This window comes from Danio rerio, chromosome 22 (genome assembly GCF_052040795.2).
Source record: "Danio rerio strain M-AB ecotype USA chromosome 22, GRCz13ab, whole genome shotgun sequence".
NCBI lineage: Eukaryota > Metazoa > Chordata > Actinopteri > Cypriniformes > Danionidae > Danio > Danio rerio.
In genome coordinates this window covers 4,441,699-4,457,500 of record NC_141042.1, presented here as the reverse complement: position 1 = coordinate 4,457,500, position 15,802 = coordinate 4,441,699, and the positions used below count along the sequence as shown (strand labels likewise).

At 34.0% G+C, this 15,802-nt stretch overlaps 1 protein-coding gene and 1 pseudogene across 1 annotated transcript in view; one reads left to right on the top strand and one right to left on the bottom strand.

The window, feature by feature from the left end:
• kdm4b (lysine (K)-specific demethylase 4B) overlaps positions 1-15,802 on the top strand; it is an 814,203-nt gene that overhangs the window by 317,711 nt on the left and 480,690 nt on the right. The gene's annotated exons all lie outside the window — the stretch shown is intronic.
• On the bottom strand, positions 9,066-15,785 carry LOC147838348 (major histocompatibility complex class I-related protein 1-like; annotated as a pseudogene).

Below are 15,802 nucleotides of genomic sequence, written 5' to 3'. Positions count from 1 at the left end.
GGCGAACGCTGAAACGCTTCCCGGAGATTTTTTCTTCCCCACTCATAATGAATGGCTCTTGTATGATCAGGCAGATTAGCATGGCTGAATCTTAATTCTCGTGTCGAGGGGAATGTGGGGTAATTGTTTGTACACTAATCATGTTCACCAGTGTGTGGGTGCGCATTTACACTTCTGCCTGAGTCGTGTTATTAATCAAAGGCTTGAGTTGGCCCGGTTAGCCTCAGAAAGCTCATGCTAGCACACTAACAGGTCTTGGTAGTGCAACGACTTATGATGCCTGAAGCAGTACTGAGCAAAACAAATCATCCATCATGGCTAAAACCGTGCTGTGAGACTGAGACTCTGAGGCTTTCAGGGGGAAATCAGCTGGGCTTTTGATAACCTTAGCAGGATGCTAATACAGGAATGCACATGCTAATTGATTGTAGCATATGTGCAGTTTAAGTACATATTATTTTCTAGAGCGTGTGTTTATGCGAGTATGTATGAGGATGTTTGTGTGTGTGTGTGTGTGTGTGTGTGTGTGTGTGTGTGTGTGTGTGTGTGTGTGTGTGTGTGCGTGTTAGTGCACAGATTAGTGTGAGGGTAAGTGTGTATGAACGTGTGTGTAAATGTGTGGATTCGTACGAGTGTGTGTGAATGTTTACGTATAAGTTTGAATGTATGCAAGTATGTATAAAAATATGTGTGTGAATGTGTGCAATTGTGGGTATAAGTAAGTGTGTATGAGTAAGTGTGTATAGATGAGTGTGTGTCATGTTTATGCATGTGTGAGCGTTTGTGTATGTGTGTGAAAAATTATGAGTGCGTATGTCTCAGTCACATCAGTGCCGCAGAACAACATGCAGCACTACACACACACACACACACACACAATACAGACACCTGACAGAGGAACAGAGAGAGGCACGTGGCAGATCATACAGGTACACACAAATACACACCTGAGAGAGATACAGCAGTTCATACAAGTACACACACAGACACGCACAAATACACACTCATTTATACACACATGCACAATCATTTATACGCACTCACCCCACACACAAACAATCATTTATACACACTTACCTCACACACGCACACTCATTTATACAAACTCATTGTGCTACTAACAAACACACAGACAAACCTGAGAGAGAGAGAGAGAGAGAGAGAGAGAGAGGGGCATGTGGCAGATCGTACTATTACACACATGAGAGAGAGAGAGCCAGCAATTGATGCAGTTGCACACACGTACACAATCATTTATATGCTCACACACACACACACACACACACACACACAAACACATACACATTCATACGCGTACATAATCACACTTGCTGGTTTCTCTTTAATACTATAAAAAGCACATTTGCATGGACGTCTCACTAAACCAGTGGTGGGCAAACTATTTAGACCCGAGGGCCACATCAAGTTTTGCTAACCAATTGAAGGGCCACATGTCAAATTTTTCCAAAAATAACTTTTATTTATAGTGGCAGTGTGCATGGAACATGTAATATGTCACATAAATATGTCACATTAACACAAAACAGATTTTTTCTTAAATTATTAAGTCAAATTTACAAGTCAAATTAATTTGCACTGCTATTTATATTTATGTATCAATCATCATAAAACAATAAAATCCCTTATAAAATATAATAATAATAATAATAATAATGTAATAACTGTGTAATTACAGTGGATAATAGAAAAGATACTGTCTCATAGATAAAATCATATTAACACATTGAAAATAAATTATTAAAGTTTACTATTCAGTCAAATTTACAATAATCTAATGTGCACTGCTTTTAGACAGATCAATCATAAAACTTGATGAAACCCCAAATCTTTGATAAAAGAACTTTTTTAAGTGGATGTGTGCATGAAAGATATTCTACGAAAAAAATGAACACATTTAAGCAGCAATTATTATATAATTTGAGTCAAATTCACAACAATCTTATTTGAGCTTGTATTAATATGCTCATATCATAAGGCTATGAGATAAATGGAAGAATAGTTTTAGTCTTTGTTATTCCAAGTCATGTTATTATGAGTGTGTTAATGTAAACAATGAGCCCGGTCACTTCTCTTCGCAAGGGTGTCTTCGCAAGTCTGGGGTCTGCTACGGCAAAGACGCAAGTCTTAGCAGGCAGTTAAAATGTGAGGTGTGCAAGGCGCATAATCAGCGTGCAAAACTCTTGCGGCTGTTAGTAAACCATTGAAAAGAGGCACTTCTTAACACATAAAGCGCATTCGGTGTGATCAGCCCCCTTGTTTGTAGTTTTTAAAAACATCAATACTTTCTTGGCATATTAGACATACCGCTTTCTGTCCGATATTGATGAAGAAGTATTTTGTTGTCCGTTCTAAACACTGTCCGTTCTAAAGTGCATTTTAATATACAAGCCTAGTTCGAATTCAACTGTACTGCGTGCAATACCTGTCATTCACTTGTAATTGCATCAGTAGTTTACCAATTCTGAACCAAACCGCTACTCAGACACAGCATTTTAAAAACTCTCTTGCGGGCAATAGTTTGCCCATCTCTGCCCTAAACCCAACCCTTAGAGCAAACTTGCCAATTTTTCTAATGTGAAAAGACCCCATTAAGTATGATTTTGAAGTGTTCTGAGTAACGACACTAGGCATGTCCTCAGAAACCACCTTAACATTTTAACCTATACCTACTACGTTATACTAGTTTTGTCATCATAAAGCACCAAAACCAGTACAAAGGCACACGCATACACGTAAGCTTGGCTCCTGATAATTTATTGAGTTCTTTATGAAGAGAGATGATCAGTTTTTCACTTCATAAAGCATCAATGTATCGTCAGCAGCTTCGTGTATTGATTTTATTATTCTTGTATATGTTTTTGTTTGACTTTCAAAGTGCCAGTAGTATTGTGACCACAGCTTTAGCTTGAAAAATACAAATAAAAAATAAATCTTTAAAGTTTTATTGAAGATAAAAAGGCACCTGTATGTTGGTTAATAGTGAAAAAGTCAACAGTTTTTTATTTATTTAAAAAGCCTTTGAATTAAAAGACAGAAACATATTTTACAAGTCCATTCTATGGCAAAGCAAGAAAAAATACATATATACTCACCAACCACTTTATAAGTACTGGGTTTGACCCCTTTTGCCTTTAGAACTGCCTTTAATCCTTCATGGCAGAGATTCAACAAGCTACTCGAAATATTCCTCAGAGATTTTGCTCCATATTGACATGATAGCATCAAGCAGTTGCTGCAGATTTGCCGGCTGCACGTCTATGATGTGAATCTCCTGTTCCACCACATCCCAAAGGTGCTTTATTGGATTGAGATCTGGTGACTGTGGAGGCCAATTGAGTGCAGTGAACTCATTGTCATTTTCAAGAAACCAGTCTGAGATGATTCACGCTTTATGGCATGGGGTGTTATCCTGCTGGAAGTAGCCATCAGAAGATGAGTACACTGTGATCATAAAGGGATGGACATGGTCAGCAACAATACTCAGGTAGGCTGTGGCACAATGCTCAGTTAGTACTAATGGGCCCAAAGTGCCAAGAAAATATCCCCCAGACCGATACACCACCACCACCAGCCTGAACTGTTGATACAAGGCAGAATGGATCCATACTTTCATGTTGTTGAGGCCAAATCAGCAGTTTCTGAAATACTCAGAGCAGCCCGTCTGGCACCAACAACCATGCCACGTTCAAAGTCATCTAAATCCCCTTTCTTCCCCATTTTGATGCTCACTTTGGACTGCAGCAGATCGTCTTGACCATGTCTTAATGCATTGGGTTGCTGCCATGTGATTGGCTGATTAGAAATTTGAGTTAACAAGCAGTTGGACAGGTGTACCTAATAAAGTGGCCGGTGAGTGTATATAGTGAATATATTTTGTAGATGCCAACTTAGACACTTACTCTAAATTGTAATAAGCAAAAAACAACATTTATTTTCACCAAATTCACACAGTATAGATGCTTCATCTGACAAGTTTCTTCATGAACACACAACAAAATCAGAAAATCTGGGCTTATTGAAAGCCTCTAAAGAAAAGAGCAGCAACCAAAAAAAAGCTACTCATTAATATTGTGATGTTTTTTGTGCGTGGCTTAAATCCTCCTGTAGCAGCTTTGGATACTTCTGCTTCATATGTACATGTAGATGGAACAATAATTTGTGGAGAAGAGATGCACATCTTCCGGTATTCTGTAAAGACAAACAGAGAAGTTAGATGGAATAGCTACTCCATTCTTTTTCCATGTTTATCCCCTAAAATGAGTCAAATGTGCAAAAATTGTATGCAGCATTAAAGTCCAGGGGTGAAAAAAGTCCTTTAAAAACGTACTAAACTCAAAGTAACATTACTTGGTAACAAAATGTAGTGCAATTAGAGTAAAAGTATCTGTTCTAAACACGCGAGATCTGCAGAGTGGATGGCAACATCAACAGTCTGAGGTATCAAGACATTAGTGCTGCTCATTACATTACAAACCACAGGAGAGGGACAATTCTCCAGCAGGATAGCGCTCCTCATACGTCAGCCTCCACATCAAAGCTCCTGAAAGCAAAGAGAGTGCTCCAGGATTGGCCTGCCCAGTCACCAGATATCAACATTTTTGGGCATGTCTAGGGTAAAATGGAGGAGGAGGCATTGAAGACAAACACAAAGACTCTTGATGAACTCTGGGATCCTGCAAGAAGGCTTTCTTCTTCATTCCAGATGACTTTATTAATCAGTGATTTGAGTCATGTCAGAGATGTATGGATGCAGTCCTCCAAACTCATAGGAGTCATACACAATATTAACTCTTTTTACGCTGCAGCAGGACTTTATATTCTATACTGGACACTATTTCTGTTCAGTGATGAGACTTTAGTCTAAGCAAAGTCAGACCTTACTGTCCTAATCAAATCAGTCAAAATCAAGGCATGACCATATTTTATTGTGGTAAAATAAGTATAATCTAGAGGTCTATACCTTTTATACCAGCCACTTCTGATACCAAATCATCAACTAGAAGTCAAGTTATTATTTGTTGTTCCTAAAACTTGGATAGACAACAAGAATTTTGTCAGGTAGTGTAAAATAAGTTTACATGTGAAGCGAAATCCGTGTAACTTTCTAAAAAGAAAAGTCAGTGATTTTAAACACTGCTGCAGTGATAAAATACATGCAATTTGTGCATGTGTGTAAAAACATAACATTCTGTAGTGCATTTAGTGATTGTTTAAGGCCATTTAGGGATTTAAGTCATTATAAAGTAGACATTCTTCATCTTGATCATCATCCAAAAAGTTTCTCAGTCGTTGTGTAATGATTTTACACCATCTTGGAGATTTTTGAGCTTGCTGCATTTATAAAGCGTCTGTGTCTTGAGATTGGTGTCTAATGCAATTTTTCAATGAACAATTTGGTTGGACAGGAATCACAAACTGATTATTGTGCTCAGCCAATTGCCATAGGCAAGAAATAAGTAGAAAAATTAGGTAAACTGAATATTTATAGGCTTTACTGTTATTTTTTTTTAGAGTAAGAGGTTGCAGACAATTTATTTGGGCTGAATTTAAACAAACAAATTAAGTTCAATATTACCAGAGGTGGGTAGAGTATCCAAAATCTACAAGTACAAGTACTTGTAAAAATTCTTACTCAAGTAAAAATAGAAGTAACAATCTTAAACGTTACTCGAGTAAGAGTAAAAAAAAAAAGTATCCAATGAAAAAATTACTCAAGTAGATAGTTACTAGTTACTTTTAATTTTTACAAATATACAGCCGAAGTCAAACTAATTCACCCTCCTTTTTTTCTTTATCAATTTTTTCCCAAATGATGTTTACCAGAGCAAGAATTTTTTCACAGAATTTCTGGTATTTTTTTTCTGGTGAAAGTCTTACTTGTTTTATATCGATTTGAATAAAAGCAGTTTTTAATGTTTTAAAAACCATTTTAATGTGCCTAATTACCCTAACTTGCTGAATTAACCTGTTTAGGCGTTTTAATGTCACTTTAAACATGAATACTAGTATCTTGCAAAATATCTAGTCAAATATTATGTGCTGTCATTAAGAAAAAATTAAAGAAGTAAATATTAGTTATTAAAACTATAGAACTGTGTTGATAAAATCTTTCTGTAAAACAGAATTTGGGGAAAATATACAGGGGGCTAATGAATCTCACTTCATACATATATATATATATATATATATATATATATATATATATATATATATATATATATATATATATATGTATATGTATATATATATATATGTATATGTATATATATATATATATATATATATATATATATATATATATATATATATATATATATATATATATATATATGTATATGTATATATATATATATATATATATATATATATATATATATATATATATATGTGTGTGTGTGTGTGTGTGTGTATGTATATTAATATAACACTTAAAAAATTAACATAATAATAGTGCTTAAATCTTATATTTTTAACTGTTAACAGTGTAACAGGTAATCAGTTATTCCATTATACAGCAGTTTCTTTAGTTGACCCATAGTTATGATTAATAAGTTTTAAATTGGTATTGACACTTTCCAGTAGGACATGTTTTTTTTTTAAGGTTGAAGCTGTAACTCATGTATAAGTTGCAATGTCAGTTCGATGTATAGCATCGCATTAAACTATTCTGGTTGACATCTTGGAGTGAAAACATTACTTGAGGCCACGGGTGACCTGGTCTGTTAAACTCACTACATAGACAGTCCTTCTCGAAACTGCAAATGGCCATGGCGTAACCGCAATAGCCTATAAACCAACTCGCACGTCTTTCTCGACTTCAGCCATCATTCTAGCCAACTATTTCAACATAGTCGGGCACGCGCAACAGAAAGCGGGAGACGCGTCTCTACAGCAACCTCTCGCGACACAACCTCTCCAGTGCGGCGCCTCGCGATATTTGCGAACAAGTCATATGAATCATATTTATTATCATTTGACAGTAACGGAGGAACGATGCCAAATGTAGTGAAGTAAGAGTAAGGATTTTTCTCTAATAATTTACTTGAGTAAAAGTAAAAGTACACATTTTTAAATGTACTCAAAAAGTACACGTTAACCAACAATTTTACTCAAGTGCATATAACAAAGTAAATGTAATTCGTGTAGTGATCAGCGGTAAAGCCAGGAACTTGTGGAAATTAACTTATAGAAATTAATTTCCAATATAAACAAATGCTGCCGAGTTAACACTAAACTCTGACCCTTTTTTAAGCTCATCAGAAAGTGGCAATTGAGACAGTGACCATCTGTCTTTTGTTTATCTGAAAGGCAAAGGTGTTAAGAGCCCTCAACTTGCAAAACAGCTTCAACCTTCGACATCCGTCTCGAACATAGAGAGACACATGGATCAGAAAACATTTCACAAAAGAGACCCAAATGGAAAATTTCACTTCATATACCTGTATATTCAAATGATCATGTATATATTTAATATGCACTGCTTGAAATACTCCACTTTATGAAACTTTGCTTATTAAGGTTTATATATGAATGCTTGGGTAAAGATCAACATTACATAGCGATGTTTAGACTCTATCTATTGCAAATAATGCCTTGGGTAAATTAGAAGTGGTTTGAAAAGTGAATTATGCATAGGGAAATATTTAAGACTCTTAAATATTATAACAGTTAACCGGTGGACTATGACTATGCAAATGCAGAGCACATTATGGATGACACCTCCCAGTGACCAACTCACAGGATCATCCAATCACAATGCTGGATTTGAAAGGTGACATCCTTCAATCCCGCCCTCCAGAGAAAGTATTAAAAGACATTCTCTTAAACAAAGAGAAAGTGTGTGTGGTCGAAAGGTGGTCAAAGTGTGACCAAAGGGTGGTTCATAATGGTTTGCGGGGTTCTGTCCTAGACATCAGAACTTTTGCTGCGTTTTCCAGCAAGGATTTGGTAATTGGATTCACAGTGCTTTTTCCAAGGCGTCTGAAACCATAGCTTCAAGACCACCACCTCTAGAAATCTGCGCGTCCCAGATTTCCAGGAACTCTAACTTCAAAGAAAACACTTCGGCGTGTCCCCGACATCAGACCACCACCTCCAGAAATCTCCAATTTCTGCGTGTTCCAGAAGATACAGATTTCGACGCTCAAGGATAAAGACGTCGGCGTGTTCCCGACATTGAACCACCACTTCCAGAAATCTCCAGACTGCGTGTTCCAGAAACTACAGATTTCTTCCTCTCAAAGCTCAAGAGAGCCAAGTCTGTTCACTTCATGCTTCAAGATCTGCAAGACGATCAATCTTCTTTCAGCCACTGCATCAAAGGCAGAAACGTAAATATTCCACTTTCCAACCCTCTAAATTAGACCTTGGCATAGTGTGTTTCAGTATAAAATATTCTAATGAATTAGATGTTTATAACAGATATTCAACAATAACAAAGCCTTCCTCAGTTATTTGTTATTGTAGAATAAGGTTTACCTTACCTTAACCAAATCACCTTCATGACTCGCCTATGCACTTAATTTATTGTACATTTAGTAATTGTAGTTACCCTTGATTACTATTTTGTTAATAAAAATTTTATTACAATTGTGTCTTCTTTGTGTTGATAATACAGAAAAAGTCTCTACAAGTCAAACGACTGATAATAAACTCCTCATTTATATAATTTAATTAACAATATTTTATTGTTAGTTATTTTGACAGCGGAAAGCTGTCTGGTGCCCTGTTTAAAAGGAGTAATTTATCTGCTATTTCTACATCAATTAGTGCCCCCACGTGAGGCTAAAATATCATTATTAATATCAATACCTAAATATTGATTTTAATATTTGATAAATCCAATTATCACTACATTCGTTACTACCCATCTCTGAATATTACGACATTTGTTTGTTTAAATTCAGCCCATATAAATTGTCTGCAACCACTTATCTTAAAAAAAAATAAAAATAGTAAATGCAATAAATCATTGTTTTTCAGTGTACAGCAGTAACTGACAGTAATTTTAGTATGTGTAGTTCATTACATTACTGTTAATGTCTTCACTCACTACTGTTTCTCTTGATGTTTTCCTCAGTCAAGGTCTTCTGGATAGTCCTCCCTTCGTGCCCCACCACACAAGAGTACTGGTTCTTCATCCATTCGTCTGGATGGAGATTCAAAACGCTGTTCTTCTGGAAGGTCCTGTCCTCATTTGGTAGAATTTCTCCTATATCCACGTCCTCATAATCATCTTCTCCATTTTTTAACCAGGTAATACTCGCGGTGGATAAAAATCAGTAGCAAAACACTCTACCAGAAAAAATGGATTATTTTTCAACAGGTACACCTCAGGAGCTAAAATGAGAGAGTGATAAATGATAGAAAAATTATTCAGAATTTCAGAGACTGCTTCATTTATGCTAATTTATGGATTTTTTTTTTTTTTTACAGTGTACAAATAATTTGTGGAACAAAGTGAACTTAAACATAAACAAAAAGTACCTCTGGTCTCTAAATCAGGTTTTCTTGACCTCAAGAAATTTTTTAACCAGCGAACACACTCATCTTTGTACTGGCTTTGAAGTTGAAGCTGTGCTCTGTTATTGTTCCACTTATACATTGTGATCAATCCCTGCATTACAGATGTAATGTATCTGATCTCTTTTTCATTAAACATAACATAATCCTCTCCATCATACCCATACTGGTCAAACATATATGATTTTTCAGTCTTGTCATCCCACACGCAGCCATACATCCTATGATAAACATGAACACCTGAAGGACAACAAGTAAGTATGGGTCACTTTTCGGGATGTTTAAAAACAGTAGTATCCCTTTGTGTTCAGCTCATCATTGCTCTGATTGAATCGTTCTATTAGCACATGAATATTTCTCCTGTAGATCTGATGCACCTCTTGTCTGATCTTACTATCTTCTTTCCACATTTCTCCAGACGCGTATTCCTTCATCCAGTCCTGTTTGGGAATCAGTTCTTTTGTGACGCTCTCGTAATAATCAATCTGTTCTCCGTCCAGTGTAGTTACAGCAATAAACTCTGGAGTTTCCTTCAATCCTTTGATTCCAGTGTATGTTGTGATGAGGCTGTGATCCCCTGAAAAACATTCAATCTCAAATACTGTTAAAAAACATTATTGCCCAAAGTCATAAGTTAAAAAAATATAATATGCAACCCCAAATCAGAAGAAGTTCAGGCAGTATGGAAAATGCAAAAAAAAAAAATGTAAATAAAATAAACAATTAGTATTTCATTGCAGACAATATGAACACAAAATATTTGATGTTTTGTCTGGTCAACTTCATTTCATTTGTGAATATACATCCTTTCCTGTCATTCAGACCTGCGGCACATTCCAAAAATAGTTGGGGCAGGAGCAGTTTAGGGCCAGTAATCAGGTAAACTGTTAAATAATGATTTGAAACAGGTGATGTTAACAGGTGATTGCACTTGTGATTCTGTACAAAGGAAGCATTCAAGAAAGGTCTAGTCCTATAGGAGCAAAGATGGGCCGAGGATTGCCAATTTGCCAACAAATCCAAGTGTATTTATCTGCGAACTGCAAGAGAGGGGGTGTAAAAGAAAGCGTAACTTACAGTAGATTATAGGCATAACTTGCACTTACCAAGGTCCCATTGAACCATGCCAGAGATGTCAAAACGAGCAAGATAGCTGACATATGTACCAGAGAACATCTTTAGCAAAGGTTTTCACGAATTTTCTTTTAAATTTTTCAACAACCTATTTGTTTGATATATTGTTATATTCATCCATTTAGCAACTCTGACTTCTTTGTCTGTTTTGTCATGATAGTTAGCCTACTTGGCATCGCCCCTGTGATTGTAAATAATAGTGCGATGGCAAGTGCTTCAAGTATGGAAGCCTCTGCAACTTGTGGCTTTACATTAATAACTGTGATGTTTGGGTTTAGGGTTGTGGTAGGTGTAGACGTTAATAACTATGATGGCTGGGTTTAGAAGGTGTACACTTGGACCTTGCACCCGCATCAAGCGGGAGTGTGCCTGGCCAAGATGGTGCTCATACAAAGACAAGGATTGAAAATGAAAGGAAATATGAGTGCTCGACCAAAAAAAAAAACTATTATTTTTTAATTGCATTTTCCATGCTGTCCAATTTTTTTCTGATTTAGGGATTAAAGTCAGTGGTTTCCAGCTTTTTAGAAAATATTTTCTTCAGTGTTTAAAATAAGAAGGTTTGGAACCATTTGATTAAAATGTGCGTACTTTTTCATTTTTGGGTGAACTGTCCTATTAAGATAAATTATAGACCAATTGAAACACAATTATATGTCTTATTGAAATATCCACAACAACAAAGTAAAATGCAATGCTGTTTGGCCCTAAACAGAAATAAGACCACGACAAACACAGTGACATCAAAGCCCACTCTGGATACAGATTCCTCTCACAATGTGCAGAAACAGAAAGCTGTGGTCAAAACCGAGACATGACTACACTTTCTCAAACAATACATGAGCTGTGTTTTGTAGAAACCTTTTACATTGTACTTTTTAAATTCTATTTGAAATTCAGTGGATATTGTTGACACATTAATTTAATAAAATTGCTATTTTTTTAATGTCCTTCAATGTGTTTTTGGTCATTAGTAATATGTATTCTATTATTATTATTATTTGTAATAGTAATGTTGTAATTACTATTGCAATATTATTGAAATAGCTTTTAATCCCTCCATTCAAACAAATAGATAAAATAAATTCTGTTAAAACACAACAGAATTCATTATGATTTTATCAAAAGATTCTCACCTGAGTCAACAAAGGGTATCCAAATGAAGAAAATGATGAACCTTTTTTTTTTTATTTACCTCAAATTATTTTTGGGTGCAGTACTTTAAGTCACGTAGGAGTTGTGTAAGACTCTCTTTGAGGAAGAGAACGGGTTATGAGAGCAGCTCTGCGACATCAAGCAGTGGTTTACTCTGGTTTCCACAACTTAATCTACAGTTCAGATGTTGTATTTGAGACAATTGTCAGGTTTTTGTTTTCAAACTGCTCCTATGTGTAGCACTAGTTTCTAACACATCTCATCCAAAGTTCTCTGTTGGGTTTTGATGTGATTTTTGACTGTGGATTAACTCAAATCATTCAGCGTAGTGTTATGGAGCTGCACTCAAAACCTGCTGGAACTACTTTAACCACCAAAGGTTTCTCACATTATAATGGCCATAGCACAAATGAACTGATTTTACACAACAAACTAGTGATTTATAGTGATAGGTTACTTACATTTTAGGCACTGTTTTATAATTTTGTCCTTGTATAAGTTGCCCATAGAGTATTTTTTTCAGAAAACAAAACATCATTGTTATGCAGATGATGTTCAAATCCAATATCATCTGTTAGGTTTAAACCCCCAGAACAGAACATTTTACGTTTGGTACTCTTGGGATTTTTTTAAAAATTGGGTCCCACTTTATATTATGTGGCCTTAATTACTACTTGAATTAAACTAATCACTTGGTAACAATACACATATTATGTTTATAAATGTTTTTACATTATACAAATATTTAACTCTTGTGTGCTGTTTCCATCCACTCTGGGGTGATTTTGGGGCTTAATGGGGTACACAGACTTTTAATTTCTCTCAGCCAGCCATGGCTTCCGGTGAATTGTCATCCCATACAAAATTGCTGCGTTTATTATCTGATTTCTTAAAAAAAAATAAATAAATAATAATAATAAAAACAGCAATCAACACTACATGGCTAAATTAAGTTTTTTTTCCATGTTTTTAAAATATAGGAATTATTTTTACCACAGTATTTTCAATGGAATTTCTGCGCTAACCTGAGGTTGAGGTGGGATAACCTGACCCGTATCCCACCTCAAGAGCATTGTGTGTTTTTTCTGACACACACACACAGTTCAAGTCAGAATTTATATATATATATATATATAAATATAAATATATATATATATATATATATATATATATATATATATATATATATATATATATATATATATATATATACAGTTGAAGTCAGAATTATTTGCCCCCCTGAATTATTAGCGCCCCTGTTTATTTTTTTCTCCAATTTCTGTTTAATGGAGGGAAGATTATTTCAGCACATTTCTAAACATAATAATTTTAATAACTCATTTCTAATAACTGATTTATTTTACCTTTGTCATGATGACAGTAAATAATATTTTACTTGATATTATTCAAGACACTTCTATACAGCCTAAAGTGACATTTAAAGGCTTAACTAGGTTAATTAGGTTAACTAGGCAGGTTAGAGGAATTAGGCAAGTTATTCTATAACGATGGTTTGTTCTGGCTATCGAAAAAATATTAGCTTAAGGGGGCTAATAATTTTGTCCTAAAAATAGTTTAAAAAAAAATTAAAACTGCTTTTGTTCTAGCCGAAATGAAACAAATAAGACTTTCTCCAGAAGAAAAAATATTATCAGACATACTGTGAAAATTTCCTTGCTCTGTTAAACATCATTTGGGAAATAAAAAAAAAATCAATAGGGGGCTAATAATTCTGACTTTAACTGTATATATATATATATATATATATATATATATATATATATATATATATATATATATATATATATATGCAACAAAGGCTAAATCACAACATTTTTTATATTACATTCAGAAAAAATTTCAAGAGTAACTTACAAAATAAAACAAGATGATTTTTTACACAAAATAAGTGCTGTTATACATTGATTTGCAATATAGGAACCAACAATGTACCACAGTTTCAACTAAAAATATTCTTTAATGCTCTAATGAAGTTTAAAGTTGTCCACATATTTGATATTTTGTTGCTAAGTAAATGAAAAGCGGATTTACATTTTTTAAATAAAATATAATTTTATGCACAGACAGAAACTGAACCATTGGAAAAAACATCTCTTAACTGGAGTAATTTATTGGGACACTTATTAAACACTTGTGCCACAGTAACGCTTCGCTCACAATTCTTCCCCCACACTCATCACACGATCATCACAGATTTTGTGCTACACTTTGTTGTGACGTGTTCTTTTCACTCTGTCTGCAAAAATGCATATACATAACATTTTTCCAAAGAACACACATAATTACTTTAAAATATATACAGCATTTGTTGCTACATTTTTCTCCAGAGATTGCAAAAGCTCAAATATACACATATATGAACAAAATACATTTTTAAAATAAAATGGAAAAGTAGCACAATCAGTGCTCATAAGTCCATATGTTCAGGTCACTTTTAATGAAGTAAGGTGACGTTATACCTTTTATACAGAAATTATAACTCAAAATGATCTATAAAAAGTTTGCATTAGTGTATTTTAACTGTTTTTATTTGATTTGCAGTATAAAGTTGCTGAATCCTCAGTTTTATTTTTTTAGTTTTTAGAAGAATTCAATTGAGCTACTCATGCTACATTTATTAATCAAAAATACTTGGAACTGTATAATTGCTAAATATTATACAAATTTGAAATAAAAAGTAAATGTTTTATTCCTAAATGTAGTTTAAAAAAGTAATTCATACCTGCGATTTTTTTTCTTCCTCTTTTTCTCTGTGAATACAGACAGTATATACAGGCAATGGTTTGTTTAACAATTATATTCCTTAAAAAAAAAAAAAAAAGTTTGCTCACCAAACATCTTTAGGAAAAGGAAGACAAAACATTTAAATTTAAACAAGTTATTCCAAAAACAACAACAAAATTTAATAGTTTTTTATGTTTGTTTTGATTTTTTCTTTTCTTTTTTTATTATAAATTTTCTTTCACATTTTTTACCCCTGCATATTAATTTGGGTGTATTAAATTTTGGACTTTGGTCTTCAGTTTTTTTTTTTTCCGATTAGTTGCAGTTTTGTCTTCAGTACTGACTGATCTAATGTACATGAACAAATATAATATCCCAAAGCTTCCTGAAGAAAATATAACTTTAAAACAGAGATCTGTGAGCGGTGTACATGATTTAAAATAATTATTGAACATGTCAACATTTTTCTCCGAAAAACATATTTGATAAAAGTTTCCATTGACATGAAATTTTCCACAAATGTCAGAAACAACCAAAGTACTCCATTCATACAAATAAAACAAACTGAATTAGTTAAAAAATATATTTTAAAACTAAATGACACACAAAAAAAGTATCTCATGTAGCCAGTGAGGTGTTAAAAGGAAGGGAAAGCCCAGACAGCAGCTGAAATCTCATCTAGACCATTTTGAGGGATGTAAACAATAACATTGTCCTATTTTAGATTTTTTTTTTAAATTTCCAGAGCTTCTAAGAGTCCAGCCAGCTCCACATACTGTATTGATACCTTTTTTTCAATGAGAGCATTAAAATTAACATTAGTTATGACTGATTCACCAATTGTAACAGTTTGGAAATAGTTTGATGACAAGCAGGAGCTGTTCACGGAACAATGATAACACCATTGAAATGGTCTATATATGTTGTATGTAGCTGTATGTTTGGGTTTTTACCAAAAATCATGAAGCGTTCAATGCTTATTTTACCCGTTGTATATATGTATATATATATATATATATATATATATATATATATATATATATATATATATATATATATATATATATATATATATATATATATATAATGCAACCTTGGGCTTCTTTGAAAAAACATTAAAATCAAATTGTTGAACATTCAACTTATGAGTATGATCTTGTTATTGTTAACACACCAAGAACAGTTTCAGACACCCCATGAAGTGCCATGTTTCTGAACATGCTGC